General features: G+C 37.4%; 1 pseudogene; it reads right to left on the bottom strand.

Moving 5' to 3' along the window:
* Positions 1-7,237: 7,237 nt before the first annotated feature.
* LOC140854723 (F-box/kelch-repeat protein At5g15710-like) lies at positions 7,238-15,903 on the bottom strand (annotated as a pseudogene).
* Positions 15,904-17,378: the final 1,475 nt, after the last annotated feature.

Here is a 17,378-nt window from a genome sequence, read left to right as displayed (position 1 = left end):
AATTTAGAAGGTGCTAAAGAAGGTTGACCGATAGAAGAGTCTGAAAGGCATTGTGGTAGTTCGTCCGCTGGAGGAGTCTGGAGGACACTGTGAAAGGTCGACCGCTGGAGGGGTCCGGAGGAAATTTATCCGTTGGAGGGGTCTGGTTGGCATTGTTGAAGTCCGATTGGCACTGTTGAAGGTTGATGGTTGGAGAGGTATGGAAGACACCGGAGACAGTCGGTCATTGTAGAAATCCGGCTGCTGGATCCCGTCCGTTGTAGAAGTTCGTTTGGAATCCATCCGCTGTAGAAGTTCGGACGAAGTCTGGAAGGAGGCCGCTTATTGTAGAAGCTCGGATGGAGATCAGTTACCGTGGAAGTTCGGATGGAGACCGCTTATTGTTGAAGCTCGAACGAAGTTCACTTACCGTAGAAACTCGGATGAAGTCCGTTTGCAATAGAAGTTCGGACGGAATTTGCTTACTGTAGAAGCTCGGATGAAATTCGGAAGGCGGTCGACCACTGTAGAAATTTGGATGGAGTCTGGTTACTGTAGAAGTCCTACTGCTGGAGAAGTCCGGACATTGATGAAGTCCGGAAGAAGCTTGGAGTAAAGTCGATCGTGACGGGAGGAAGTCTGGAAGAGATTCAGAGAGTAGTCGATCACTGTAGAAAATCAGCTGATAGTGAAGCCCAGAGAGCATTTGGAGCAGTCCGATAGACGACTGAAGGGGCTCATTATTGGAGAAGTCCAGAAGGTACGATAGGAGTTCGTCTATTGGAAGAATCTGGAGGACACTGTGGAAGGTCGACTACTGGAGAAGTCCGGATAGTACTGTGGAAGCTCGGACGGTCGGGGGAGTTCAGAAAGACGTCGCACAAGGTCAGAAGCCGAAAGAGTCCTGGGAGGGTTGGTCTCTTACGAACTTCGGTTGGAGTTATTTTATACCCAACAGATATCTTTAATGTGATTTTCAAAATATAATGCTTCCATCTATTGTGATACAGAAAAAAAATATTTAGCATCCTAATTCTAAGATAAGTGGATCTTTGATTTTTTATTTTAGATTTAAAATATTTAGAGATAAATTTTTTTTATCTTAGAATTGAATAATTCTCTATTTATTAGAAAAAATTTTGAGATTGTTTATCGAACATTGATTTTGATCTTAGATTTTTATATTCAAAAATTTATCTATGGAGAATGTGGTAAAATTTATTTATGATCTTGTGATAAATTGATTAAATCACGAGCAGTTAAGAATTTTTATTAAAAAATTTAATATCTTTATCTAGAATTGAGAGATTAATTTTGATAATCAGAAATAGTGGTATTGATTCTAATCAACATTGGTGATATTGATCTTTTCTTTATGAAATAATTTAATGATGAAGTTGCATCAAAAATTAAAGCATTAAAAGTTTGAGGTTGAGATTGAAATGGTAAATCTTTAACCTTTGAAAGCACAAATAAGAAAAAATATTTTTAAATTTTGATTGATTGGGATGGCATTATATGATTCATATAAGTATGTTTTTCTATCTTATGACGGGTTGATTAATTAAGAGTGGTTAGTATTTTGAAAAAAAAATAATGACGAATGAAATTCTTATGCAGGAATTAAGATATTGATTTTCTTCTATTTACAAGAGATTGGTTTGATTTTAATTCGAGTCATAAGATATTGAACATTATTTTTATAAAAAATGAGATCATGATTTTGAAATCTTAAAATATTAAAAAAAATTTAGATATTGATTTTGATAATAAGAAAATGAATGGTTCTGTTTCAGATCAATATTTGATGTATTGATATTTTTCTTATGAAATGATTTAGGAATGAATTTGTATCGAGAATTAGAATATTGAAATATTTATGGGTGAGATTTTTACTATAAATCTCAAGTAAGAAATTATGAAGACTTAAGCAAAAAAAATTTCGAGGACGAAATTTTTTTTAGAGAGGAACAATGTTATGACCTGACCCATTCAGGCCTTAAACTGAGCCCAAAAGCCCACAACAAAAAAAAAAGGAAAGAAAAATGAAGAAGACTCCCGTAATCCTCCCGATTGGCTCTTAATCGGAGTCGAAAATGTCGTCAGGGAGGAGTCAAACTCCTTCTCTCCTGCTTTATGTAAAGGGGAGACCTCTTCTTTCTTCCTCCCACTAAGAAATTGGGAGCCAAACGGCGAGGATCGCCAAAAATTACTCGCGGAAGCCGTCACCATGCTCGCCTCGATTTCTCATCGGAGATATCATCGGAGCTCAAGGTAAGTCTCGATTTTTCTTCTTCCCTTCTCCCCCTTCCTTCCTTTGCTTATGTGCACGATCGTCGGTGATCGAGTTTGTCGGATTTTGTTGGATAAATTATCCCCTATTTTAACCCCTCTTTTTCTTGATTTTCCGGCACTGGTGATCACTGCCGACCGTCGGTTTGGTTTCTCCGGACTGCGGTGACGTAGCCCTCCTACCATCGGCCACCACCGCACCGGCTGCAACCTCAGACTGGTCGAACAAGGATGGGACCACACGGTCCCCTGTTTTGCCCAAAAGAAGCCACGGGAAGAAGAAGGAAGAAAGAAAAAAAAAGAAAAAGAAAAGAAAAAAAAAGAGAAGAAAAAAATAAAAAAAAAATATAGACTCTCTCTCTCCCTTTTTTCTCTCTCTTCTCCTCTCTCTAAAATTTTTCTTTCTCTCTTTAGTCTCTCTCTCTTCACTTTCTCTCTCTAATTTCTATCTCTTGGTTATCTCTCTCTTAAGATTTTTTAGAATTTTGAGAAGAATGATGTTGAACTGAAATTGATCTTAGTGATGGATTTTGATCTGTGATCGTCGGACAGTATACCGACATCTATTTTGATCAGATCAGGTACTTTTAGATTTTATTTCTCATGATTTTATTGAATTATCCATATGATAATTTTAGCATGATTTGATCTGATCGATCGAATTTGTTCAATCATATCATCTGAGGAGTCCAAGATAAATTTCTCTCTCTAAAATTTTCTCTCTCTAAAACTGTTTCTCTCTTGATTGATTTCTCTCTCTAAAAAGATTAGTCAATGAAGAAATTTTTTTTAATATTTCTGATCTGACGAAGAATCTTGATCCATAATTGTCGGACAGCATGCTGGCACTCATCTTGATCAGACTAGATATTTCTCAATTTAATCATCCATGATCTCAATTTAACTATGACTTGATTAGATCATTTTGATTTCACCAATCGAGATATTAGACTGTGGCACCTGATCAATTTGGATGGTACGTCATGAATTCTCTCTCCTTTGATTTTCTCTCTCTACTTGATTGATGAATCCAATAAAGAAATCTCAATCCTATCACTTTGAAAATTCGATTTGATCTGATAGTCAAATTTTAGATCGTTTATATCCTAATTGAATTTTGATCAGATAAAATTAGATGATCGGACCAATCTGGATGATAGAATATGGATCTCCATCAATTTTATTTTTCTTAATTATTCATATCATTTCTAATTATTGAAATTGATCCTATATAGGATTGTGGATATTTGATCATGGGATATCGCGATATGATCTATGAACAGAATTTTTGAAAGAAAATTTATAGAATTATATGAATTTATTAGAATGCGTTCGAGGTAAGTAATGCTTCACTTTTTTCTAGATTTATCGATAAATTATAATATATTTTTCTGACATGATTTGTGAAATGATGCATAAATTGGATGAATGATATTTTGTTACAAAAATATCTTATTTTGATATGTTATGATGAAGCATGATTGAACATATTATTTTCGTTATGCATTATATTGATTGATTTCGATACCGTATGATTATATGTTTTCTTATTGAATTAGAATAAAAAATATAATTTATGAAGAATTTTGATATAAGAATAATATGAATTGACAATTTGACTATGTAAAAGACCCCACCAATGGGGGCATATACGTTGGCAATTGATTTGTCTTGAGAGTTTATGTCGCCAGTGAGATCAGCGATATATCGCCAGTGAGGCCAGTGACAAACCGCCAATGGGACCAGTGATTCCGAAAGATTTTGCTACCAGATGATTCGCTGCTCACCGCAAGAAGATAAGCAGTATTATGACCGTGCTACAGAAAAATATAGTCATAGTTTATGGTTGATGAAAAAAACTTAAGAATAAAAGAATTTAAAATCTTGAAAGAAACTTGAATTTTTGAAAAAAAAATGAATTTAGCATAAATTATATTGCATAATTGAAATTGATTTCGAATTGATGAACTCTATATACTTATTTTCTATGAATAATTATTTATTTTAATATCTGATAAAATCTATTGAAATTGATCATCGCATACTGGGCTGTCTAGCTCATTATCTCCTATTTTACTGTTTTTACAGATATTGAAAAAATTAAGATGATGCAAGATATGAACGGAAGAGTGATTAGAAGCAGAACCTCCACATTCTTATTTTAGATTGAAAGTCTTATTGAATTTGATGTAAAGTGTATTGAACATTGTTGAATTTATTGACATATTAAATTTTAAAATTTAAATTATTATATTTTTATTTTAAATTATTGACTAATTATTCTGCTGTTGCTTTATGGTAGCACGATTAAGATGCCTTGCATGCTTGTAAGCAGAGTTTTCTATGAGTATGTCGTGGTCGCTATAATCTTCGGCTCACAATCTCGGATCAAAGTATAACAACTTTTATTTTTTCTTTGGCACCAATCTGAACATATACTATCGTCTGCTTAAAATAGAGTTGAAGGCACATAAGTACATTATTTTTATTCAAATGCTTGTATTTTTTTATGCAAATGCACATATTTGTTGAGCTTGCAGTGCCCATTCATGGGTTGGATTGCATACTTAAATCCAAGGCAAAATTGTCTAAAAATTTGAAACTTGGTCATTTCTGTGTAAAAAACGAAGAATAGAAGAAGTCCAAATTTGCAAATTCAAAGATAACGTGGGCCTTCATCGAAATAAATAAAGTGGGCCTTTTCTGCAAAGTTCTCTTGTCTCTTTGAATCTTTGGCATCTAGAAAACAAAATGACACTGCAAACTGATGGTTGCCCAATGCCCGAAATTCATTCCCATATATCTGTTTCGGTTCTTGTCGATTAAACTATTAATGCTGACTTTGTAAATGACCTGTTTTACATGCAGATAAGACGATTCCAGAAGAACTGGGGAATGAATCCTGCTTCCATGCCCAGTAGGAAATCTTTTGAGCGTGCAGGTGAGGGACAACTGCTATATTCTTTAAAATACTACTTATCTTGCTTAGATGGAGCTATGCTAGCTGTCTAACGGATGCTAGATGGCTGTGATGCTAAAGGCCGGACAGAAGCCATGTTCTGGCAGTAAATTTACTTCAGTTCTTGCCCAACCTCGTTGTCTGTATAATTAGTTAATTATGGCTGACTTTGTCAATGTTCTGGCAGTAAATTTACTTCAGTTCTTGCCCAACCTCGTTGCCTGTATAATTAGTTAATTATGGCTGACCTTTGGTGGATCAATGGGTGCTGATCTATCAATTTATATTATACCTTTGCTTTGCCCGATATGTTTTCAGGCTCCAGATGATTACAGTAGGACCAGTGACACCATGCATAATAATTGTAATAAGTAAAATCTAAACTCATCTTCTCTAAGGAGATGTTTGGTTGGGAGGAATGGGGATCTGGAATCGAAATCGGAATAGGTGATTTTCATTCCAGCCTTTTGGTTGGATGGAGTCTCATTCTCATTCCGATTCCAATTCCAACCAAACACCCCCATGATGCATTTTCATAATCTGGCTGGGTCCAAGTTATTCCTAGTAGTAGATGACAGTTGTAGCTTTCTAAGTTGTAAATGTAATTTACTGAGATGTTTGCGGACAGGCTGATGGCTTGCAACTAATGTGACAGCTTAAGCTTCTCTATCACAAATCTTCCTCATTTCTCCCCTCTTTATCTGTGTCACCTTTGGTCTATGCTTATTATTAGGACGATATGATATTGCTCGGGCACTGGAAAAATGGGGTGGCCTGCAAGAGGTTTCTTGCCTTTTATCTCTTAAGCTGAGACATCCCAGAAGACATTTGGACTCGGACGGTGAAGCGCAACATGATCTCAAGGCACCGACTGAACCGGTTGGTGAAGAAAAGATACCAAGACCTATATTCCTCAAGACAGAGAAATGGCTCATGAAGCTGAAGGATTTGGACATCAACTGGGTGGAGTAAACTTGCTGAATGTTTTCTGATCAGCATGCTTTTACTCTTTTTTCTTGGCTGCCTCTATTTTCACCTCACCTGATAATTCTCAAAATTAGTGTTTGTTAATCTACTTTGAATGCCCTGTATTCGGTTCAGGGTTGGATAACCTGTTTTGTAATGTTGAGTGTCACACTGTAACCTATTCGAATGATATTACAGAATTAGTTATTCTACAATCCTACTTCAAACGACCAAAAATGAGAGTGGTTGTTTTTTTTACTTTATTTTATGGTAGTGTTCTGGAGGAAATTGTGATGGCTTTCATTTCTTAAAAGCAGAGGGTGCCCGGTTTAGATGCTTCCAATGGAGGTGTCAAAAGAGCACCCCCAAAAAAGTATATTCCAAGTTGTCAGCAAAAGAAGGTTCTAACTAATTTAGCGTATTCTGTGTATGTGTATATATGTGCGTGTCAGAGAGAGAGAGAGAGAGAGAGAGAGCCAGGTTTTGAGGAAACACAAGTCTAAAAGCAAAGGGTCACCAGTGTTGTAGGCATGCAAGCCTTGGAGCCAGCTGGTGCAGCCAGTTCAGAATGCTTGCACTTTGAACACCTTTTGAACAAATTTAGGATCCTTGGAGCCGTAGGATGTCCTTAGGATCTGAAGTATGGTTTGCATGCATGATGAGATTGAACTACTACATCTTCCAGATTCTCAAAGGGATTCCTGAATTGATGCAAGACATGGTCTAAATAAAATGGCATGGCATCAAAAGAATCGTGTCCTTAGTTGCCATCTACAGCACCAGCTACCCTTCTGATGATAATCATCTACCTTTTGACTCCAGCTCATAACAGGCATTCTCAATGTCATTGTCCAGCACCAGACCTGTTCGAACTGCGAAACCTAATCTTGCCCCAAGTTTCAAAAGTTGATACCATTTTGAAGTTAAGTATGTCTTAAAATATCATATACCGAAGCAAATTCAAAAAAAGCTTCTACTTAGCATCACATGCGACATACCCTGCTAATCTAAATAGGAATGCAAGTTTTGACAAATGCAGGATTACGGATGCAAATATATGTGCATTAATATTGATATAAACATTCACAGCATATATCCACTGGTGAATGAATGAATTTTTATAAGTTGGGTTTTTAACTAAATCATGTCATTATTTCAATAACTGTGCCAAGCTATACTAGGCCTCTTCTTTGCTCCTTTCTAATGGCAGGAAGGTTGAGTCCATATTCTAAATATGAACTCCTTCAAGTCAAACATGGACAACCCCAGCACTTAGCAAAAGCAGTAATGATGAGAAAACTTGCTGTTCATTTACCACTTTAGTCACATCTAGAGCCCCCTTCTCAGGATGATCTACCAAAGATATATGATGTCGGCCAATGCCAACCCTTTTTCCAACAGAGGTGTTAAGTATAGGCAGTGGGCCATCCGAAAGAGTGGTTCAGGTGACTGTATGATCGACTAAAGATATATGATGCCGCTTGGATCCTCCATCATCTGTGACAATAATCATGTAGAAGAATGAATCAGTATCAGAGACAGCTAATATTTATGAACAAAAACAAGAACAAATTCAAAAATTATTAATTGAACTCATTGCCAAATTGTAAGGTACAAAAGCATCATGATTCATCACTTTCTTCAGGTGAAATAAGCAAGCATGCATCTAGAATAGCACTCTGGATAGAGTTGTCATTTGCTTTTGCCTTTTCATGCCTGGTTCAGGCAAAACAACTGAAAGTTGGCAATGTTATAGCATGTTGATTGCATAGAAATGTAGGTGCCTCTTTTCCTACTTTTTTTTGGCAAACAATTACTAGAGGAATGGAGAAAGTCCCTTTATATACAATGAACTTTGCCTTTTTCTAAACAAGAAAATCAGATACTATATGGAAGCATTGCAGAAAGACCAAGATAACAGAATAATTCCTCAGGATAACTGATGTTGTACAATTGAAAAATACGTATATGAAAATGGACAAGAAGAGTGATCAAGGCAGGTTATGCATTATAGAGACCAAGGTCATGTTTAACGATGCCTATGGCCTTGAACAATAAAAGTAATCCAAAGTCTTGACAATAAGCAATCAGTTATGATGAAGAAATATGACTAGAAAATGATAAAACAAGTAGGGATGGCAATGGGTCAGGTATGGGTCGAGTCAGCCCATATCCATACCCACCCCACAAGTAAAAGACCCATACATACCCGCCTCGAGTCGGATCGGGTTGGGTCCAGTAGAGATGCGATTTGGGTATATAAGAAGGGTTGGTCAGATCAGATCAGATAGGCTACATGTAAACAATATAAAATTATTATAATTTTGAATAGAAGATATATATTAACATTATATCAGATCGGATTCGGATCGGGATGTACCATTATCCATAGCCGACCTGAACTCGCTTCAGGTATTTTTTCTAGAACCCATATTGGCCCCAGGTTCCGATTAGGTTGGGTCAGGTTGGATACTCAACGGGTCAACTAAAATTGCCACCCCTAAAAACAAGATGACCATTTCTGACACAAGCATAGTTGTGCACTGAGGGGCTATGAGACAATTAAAATGAAGTTGTTTCTGTTGTTTTCCTTCTTTCTTCTTTTTATTCTTCTTCATTTTTGTGTGTGATGGCCTAGAAACAATTATACATGCGTTCCAATGCTCATCAGGACCTTAGCCTTACAGTGTGTCTGATGTTTGGAAGGGAAGAACAAAGGTCTAAGGTAGAATTAATATATGTGGTCTCTAACATAGAACTAAGAGAGATGTATCAAAAGTTTTCTGAAAACCATGTTCACCGTTAATCCCTAAGGTGACATTTTAGAAGATTGGAGCGCAACCCAGGAAAGGCAAAATATGGTCGGGAAAGTCTTAGCAGGGGAATATGGAGTTAATTCAGTTCTTCTGAGACAAGCCCAAGTGCGTTGAAGACCTTATTAATGTGATAGAACAATAGACTGCCATGAAGAATACAACTATCTCAGGGAAGTTATCAATATTGTTTAAGAGTTGGAGTTGAGCAATAAATATAAATAACAAGAGGTAAAGATAGCCTTAAGGCAGCCAGTTCCATATCTGGTTGCAGTTTGTAGCTATGTTTTGCTTGAAATAAGAACAACCATTGATTTTACAGTGCTGAAATATATTTGTTTCATGGCCTTCTTGAAGCTCTTCCTTTTTGTTAGTTGAAAACCTTAATAAGATAATCATGCCTTCAGACAAACATTACATTACATGCATAAACATTTCCAAAGCAAATTGGTAGCTGACAGGGAACTAAAGATGTCATTGACCAAGGTTCGAGGAAGAAAGAAACATTGGTGGCTCATAAATATTCGATTTTATTACTTGTCCCAGTCAATTGTAACGTAATTTACATTCAATTATCATCATATTTCAAGTCATGGAAGAGTAGTCTAATATCTTCTATATAAGCAATTCATGGTTGCTTACTGCATTATTATGAGTAACCTCACACTTCTTAACTATGTTGCCTACAGCCAGGGCCAGTTATTTTTGAATTTCAGTCAATAGCAATAAATGATATAGGGGGTTTTGAGTAGAAATGTTCTTTATAAATTCCATTTCGAAACAATTTTAGGTCAGAAAATTCTAGTGATTTGCTTTAACACATACCTTAAAAGACTCCCAATAAAAGTAAATGGGATGGCATTTTTCTAGAGTGAAATTATTAAAGAAAGTTTTTCTCTTTTTATTTTTTCCATTTTCTTCATTTCATGTTAACATAAAAGTAAATCAGAGCCCAGATTACCCCAATAGATGTAATTTGACTTGACAAATAATAAAGTTCATGACCCTCTCCACAGAAGTTAACATCCAAAATCTGTTGAGGATCCAAGTAACAGGTCCTACAAAATGTTTTCCTCCATAATTCTTCATTCTGAATTTACTTTTCCAATCAATTTGACTTCCCTATCTATATTTAACCACAAAAAAACTCAAATTCTTCCTTTCCCTCTTCCCTTTGCAACAACCAAGTCTAAATCTATTCCATGCCCAGATCTCATCCATTCAAACATCAAGATAAAGACTCTAAGAACCCGAAAAATTGTAGCTTTAGCGGATCAGATCCAATCCTCAAAACAGAACTCCATAAAAAAAAAAAAAAAAATGCATGGCATGTTTATTGAAGACATTTGACAGTAAATAAACTAACAACACAGTTGAAACTTATTGTACAGAACCAAGATAAACCAAGTGAGGCTTGATGAAATGATCCATATAATGTCTAAACAACAAAGTCTATTTTTACAATCTGATGTCAATTGTGATGCATATTCCAGCATGAACCTTTTCTACAAGAACTTCAGCTCAACCCTTCATATAGGTTTCAATGCTTAAACTAAACAATAAACCAACAATTTCATTAAAACATTTTGTACAGAACCAAGAGAAACCAAGTGACACTCAATAACAAGATTCATAACGTGTCTAAAGAACAAAGTCTTTTTTCCCATTCTGATGTCAATAATAAGTATTGTAACACATGTTCCAGAATGAAACCTGATATGCACAGAACTTCAGCTCAACCTTGCATATAGTTCACGATGCTTAAACTAAGCAATAAAACAGAGGTGAGTTTTGACAAGCTTTGATAAGAAGAATGCCTCGGTTTATGACACAGAGGTAGTGCAGTTGTTGATTGTTGCTAGCACACAGATCACTTATCCTGACAGAAACTCTCTTAAAAATGTATAAAACTGACAGAGGGCAAAAAAAAAAATGATAGAGAGATCTTTCAGATAAACTGGGTAGCTCAGTATCAACCAGTATCACATATTATTATGCCTCTTAACAACATGGGACTGGAATTAATCAAGGAATCTCTACTGGAGGAAAGTATGATCGGAGATTCAGAGTCCATTACATTCAACAAAATATACAATAATTTCCTACTAGATTTACTAAAATTTGAATGGCATATTGGTTCCAGTTGGTTGGCAAAAATGCAAGTTGACTACCAATGCGAACAGATAGCATCGACTAAACATATTCTAGTTTTAGTTTAGCAGCCAATGGTTTTATGGACAAGTACCAATGGCAGGTTCCTAGCCTACCAAAAGATGAAAAATAAAGGTATATAACAATAGAAAATATATTAGTTTCCCACTGCCTTCCAGTTCTAGTTTAGAAGTCAATGGCTTTACCAAATAATGTTTATTGCTTTCAAATGGTTCGCACTCTAGCTCTGCAATTTGGACAGACTTGTGATGGTTCTTTTTATACTTCATTTGCTGATAACTTTATGGCACCATCAGCAACATTTCACAATCAGAAAGAAAAACTGTCTTGTCCATGTGAATTATTCTGCACCTTCCTAAAAATTCTTGCAAGATGAGTGCCACTTCTCTCAACCAAAAGAAAGCACTACATTTAATTCAACAAAGCCTAGAAAGAGAGTAAAGAGAATCATCCAAACTCACCAGACTGCCTACAATCCAGCAGATAACCAGATCTTTGGGTTGAAACTATCAATCTTCAAGGAAAGCATACCATTCCTAGTTAAACAGCTGAACATTATCATATCAATAGTAGAAGCATAGCTAATAGACGATAGATTTTTTATTCATATGCTCATGGATAAACATTAGTAACATGACAAAGTGACATCGAAATAATACTTAGTACTTTTAAATAAGTGCAATCTACAAGCCTATGATCAGACTAGGAACATACATGCACCCTGATTAATACTTAAAAATAATACAAATAAGAAGAAATAACTATGCCAAAACAATAACACAATTGCATATTTTGTAAAAGAGGCTTGACAGAAGTGGCGCTCATCTTGCAAGAAACTTTAAGAAGGTGCAGAATATCCACATGGATAAGAGTTTTTCTTTCTGATCGGTGAATGTTGCTGATGAAGCCATAAAAGTATCAACAAGCAAGTATAAAGAGGACTATCATGAGTTGGTCCCAATTGCAGAGCTAGAGTGCAGAGCATTTGAAAATAATATACATCAAGGACTCATTTGGTTCGCGGGAAGTGGAAGGGGGAAAGCAATTCTGAGAAGTGGGGGGGAGTCTCCTTGTTTAGTTGGAGTTTTAAGAGGAGAGATAATAGAAAAAGCTCTTCTTATGGGAAGACAAAAGTGAAACCCATAGGGAAGATAGATTTTAGACTTCCATGGATAGAAATTGGTGACCCTTCTTTCTTTCCGAAAATATCCTTGAAATATTATCATTATAAATATTATATCATAATATAATATTTATACTAACATAAATATCATAATATTTGTAATATGTTAATATCATTTTAATATTATAACATTTTTTATTAATATTAACATAATATTTATATCAATATTATATAAATTTGTTATCTTAAAAATATTAACATTATATCATACATATATATTAATGTTGTATTAACATAATAAATTATAATGATTAAACTTATATTATATTATATTTCATATTAATATAAATATTATATTAATATTTATATAGAGTTTGGGAGTAAAAAGGAGAAGTCTTATATCTATTAAGGGTATAATAGATATCTTCCACAGTTTTATCAGAAAAGTAGATGCTCGAACAAACATAAACCACTATAAATAAATCATTTTTCTATGATCAATCAAACATACCAAAACTATATTCTTAGGCATCATATTGCTAAGAAGTGGACTTCCTAGGAAAAAAAAAGTTCTTTCCGGCTGCAAGCCAAATGAGTCCAAAAGGTTTATTGGGGGACATAGTTAGTTCCCTATCTATGTCAAGAACTTGATTTTCTTACACTTATTGTTTAAGGAAGCTCATGATATATCCTTATGTTTGTGCTGTTAAATTCATCTCACCCACATTCTATCTACAATACCTCTAACTTTCTTCTGTGGTGGAGACATCAGCTTTCCCAAAATTCTAATAAAATTAAAATTGCAGACTAAATCATAAAAATTCCAAGGATAGACAGCAGATAACTCATTAGTCATAAGAATCTGCTTAGAAAAAATCTTTCAGTGAGGGTTCCCTAGTAAGTCAAATGAACCGACCTCCTTTGCTCCCTTCAATTCCGCATTTCTGAAAATGCTGCCACATATCTTGATAATCTACCAAGTTTAAATAATTCTGTTAGAAGATAATACCCCAGCTACATCGAAGACAGACTAGAGAAGGGCTCGTTACAAATAGTATGCAGAAATGTTACTATAATACCGATCAGAAATAGATGAGCACAATCTTAGTGACAGACATGTCAAGCCGAGGCCGAAGTTGAAAGCAAGGCCGAGGCAGAAGTCAAGGTCAAGGCCGAGGTTAAAATCAAGGGCGACGCCGAAGTCAAAGACCTTGATTTCGACCACCCATCTGAGTTTGGACAATAGATCTTTGCCTCAGTCGAGTCCTTAGCCTCTAGCCCAGAGATGATGTTAAACTTCATATATTGAATACCATAACTCAAGCTTCTTCTTCAAGGATCTTTGGCCGATCTTTACTTCTAACCATGTGTCGCACCAGTGACTATCTCAAACTACTATTTTGGGAGGGTTGACTCCAGCATGACCACGACGAACCGCACCATTGATGGCTTATAACCACCTCAAAGGTCCTTTCCTTTTGATTCTGGGTTCGGTCGATGCATCCAGTAACATCCAACGATGTCTCCGTGCGACTATGCCATTAAAAATAGCAATTTCTTGTGATGATCTGAGAGGCCTCTCTATGGTCCGATCACATCATCTCATTAGAGAATGTAGATTCACCTGGACAGGATAAGATCATGCCATCCTCAAAGCCTCTAATTGTCAACTCATGACATTAATAGAGGTGGCCTCCATGTGCTGTAGGGTGACAACACTCACCAATCCAGAAAATCAAAGGACCAGGCATGCTAAAAAAGTCTTTTATGGCCTTCCCTCTTCCTAACTCTCAATCTCATTTATAAAAAGAGGTAAACAAAGGCCCTTCAGGTACGCCTTCTCTCTCTCATAAAATGCTCGTTCTTTTCCTTCTGTTGTAGAAAATCTAACTTGAACGTCGGAGGATTCCGTCGAAGTTGGACCGAAGCTAACTCCAACGGAAGCTTTTTTGCAGGTCCAGTCGTCATCGATCCACCGGACATTGCCTCGCTCCAGCACTCCAGTTAAGGACGGATTCCAACTGCAACAAATTCTATGATATTTAAAATCTTTCAAGTAACCTCACCCATAATTGATGCTGGTTAACAGAGCAAGCAGACCAAACAATTGAAAATACGATCATGTGAAATATGGTACCACGAAATTTCCTTTTGCTCTAGTAAAATGGCAAGGACATCTGAATAATTTTCACCTAGTCCATCACCATCCACAACCTCATAATATATTTTTTGGATGCCTCAAACCAAACAGGAAAAAAAAATCAATTTTTTCTTGGCCAACCAAAGTTTAAAAGAATATAAAATGTTAAAAATATAAAAGATAAACAAGAACTAAGAAAATGATAAAACATAGAATAATCCTTCTATTTTTGTATGAACTTAAATAATTACAACCTCCTGAAGAACAAAGGAATTAATTCAAAATACATATAACCCTTATCTTCTGCATACCTTCCATTGGATCCTTTCAACAGATCCATACGAGGCTCTATCGCATGCCCAAACCAAAACCTTCTCCGCCTAGGGATTGCTGGACACGGCAGTGGCCACCACCACCTCCTCGCAGGCAAATCAAACATCAACACAGTAGTATCCCGAGTGTTGTAGAAACAAACAATCCCCATCCGAGCTACCGTCCAGAAATGCTCGAGCCTACGACCTCCAAATATTCTGAAAAATCCATCAGGCATGAAGCAGATCAACCTCCATTCTTTCTTTGGCAAATCGAGCTCCCAAATCCCAACCCTAGCGATGCATCCCACGTCCTCCACGCCCCCAACCAAGAACAATCTATCTTCAGAATCCAAGATATGGGAACAAACAACCGGCGGCATCGCCATGTCTACGAGGTTCCAATCGCCGCCGACCGGATCAAAGGTCAATAGATGATCGGGCCCTTCGCTGAGGACGAACAGTAAGCCGTCCAAGAACACGGCGTTGCCGAGAACGGCAAATTGGCCGGGAAACTAGCCCTTGATCTCCCACCGGCCGGAGCGGGAGTCGAAGACCTGGGAGTAGACGCGATCACCGGTGCTGACGGCGACGATCTTGTAATGGGCCGAGGGAAATTCATCGATGAGAGCGACAACGTAGGGTTGGAGGACGCTCGCCATGTCAGGAAGGGCGGGTGGCGCCGGAGAAGAGGTCGAAGACGGCGAGGCGGCTGTGTCGTCCAAGGCAAGGAGGAGGCCGCCGTCGGACGCGATCGCGAAGACAAGGAGGGGGGGAGGCCGAGGGTGAGCCAGCGGTCGCGGGAGGGGTGGTAGGCGGCGGGGGAGACGTTGTCGGTGAATGGGATGAGGTAGAGGTCGTCGGGTTGCGGCGGAGGAGAGAAGGCGGGTGAGCGGATGGTGGAGCGCCAGGAGCGGGAGACGGACTGGCAGCGGGCGAGGGTGGAGACGGGAGAGGGAGAGGATGGATCCTTGGAGGTCGAACGGGAGGAGGTCCCACGGGAAGAAGGGGGCCGGGTCTTCGTCGGAGTTGGAAGATTGCTCCAGTTCCATCGGAGGGATCTTTGGTTGAAGGCTGCGCAGCGTGCGTTTCCACAAATAATCTTTCCAAGTAATATGTAATATTTATACCATAAAAACGTTCTTTTTCTTTCTGAATGAAGCAAGGGAAAAAAATAAAAAACCCAAAACTAAGGCAAATCCTACAGGAAACTTGTGAATATTATACATGTCCGAGCATCTACTAAGCACATTAAGTGAGTTTCTCATATTTTTGAGAAAGAAGATAGGCTACAAATTAACAGCTAGAATCTTGAATAGAATCAACGGTATCAATCAAACAAAAATTTAACAAAAATCTGCTAATAGTAAGTTGAATCCATGGATCATATGGGATCGAATCGAACCGATAGGTTTATAATATGTTATTGCTTCGAGAGTAGGTTGTCTAAGCTTCAGGAAAGTCAGCTTTGAAGTTGACTCCACTTTTATGGATTACTATTAGGGTTGAAAATAAATCAGATACGTATCAAATTTTAGTATATCTATATTTATATTTGTTGGGATAATTGGATTTGCTTTCTCCAATTCTACGTCGACTCTCATATTCGAGATCAGTCCTTTATTCCATATCTATATAAGAAAAGCCAAGAGATCCAAGAGAGGTTCTGAAAAGGAAGAAACTTCATAATTCAACTCTCATGGAAGTCATCTGGCCAAAGCAAAATCATTATAGCCGAACCAAGTATCTGAACAAAGCAGAGTCATTATAGCGGAAGCTTGAGTCATCATGGCTGAAGCAACATCTTCATGACGGACTGACCATCTTCATGCATGACCGACTGACCATCTTCATGACCGCTTGACCATCTTCATGTCATGACCGCTTGACCATCTTAATGTCATGGCCGATTGACCACCTTCATGGCCGATTGACCATCTTCATGACCAAACCATCATCATAAAGGCCGACTGTCAAACAATCGATTGCCGACTATCAAACGGTCGACTGCTAAATATATAATCATGATACTACAATCATGGATAATAACTACATGCCATGATCGTTAGTGGGTATAAATTGCCCACCAACTCCATGATTATGGCCCGATAATCAGGGTAACTATCTCTTATTGCCATAAAAAATGGGATTACGTGCTCGACGGTTACACCTGAGTCACCTATAAAAGGGAGATAAGGGAATAGAAAATAGATAAGATACTTTTTGGACTGATACTCTGTCAATTTTGATATTCTACTTCCTGTTCGATCACTTTTTACTGACTTAAACATCGGAGGATCTCTATTGGACATAACCCGATCAGTGTGAACTTCTTTTACAGATGTTCTTCACTGGCGTCAGGTACTCCAAGAGATTGGCCGCAACAGATTGGCGCACCAAGTAGGAGGCAAACAAACTCTGAAAGAGTAATGGCAAGAGAAAAAGTCCAGAAGACATCCATCAATAATGGTTGGCGATCTTCTCATGGGAAGAGACTGTCTGAGCCAAAACATAGAGCCTTATGCTCCGCAGCAACAATCAAGGGAGTCCAACCATCCTCAATCGCTCCTTCAAATCGATGCCGTCAATCATTGGCTGCCTCATTTCAACACAGCCAACAATT

This window comes from Elaeis guineensis, chromosome 1 (assembly GCF_000442705.2).
Source record: "Elaeis guineensis isolate ETL-2024a chromosome 1, EG11, whole genome shotgun sequence".
NCBI lineage: Eukaryota > Viridiplantae > Streptophyta > Magnoliopsida > Arecales > Arecaceae > Elaeis > Elaeis guineensis.
This window is presented reverse-complemented; position numbering and strand designations above follow the sequence as displayed.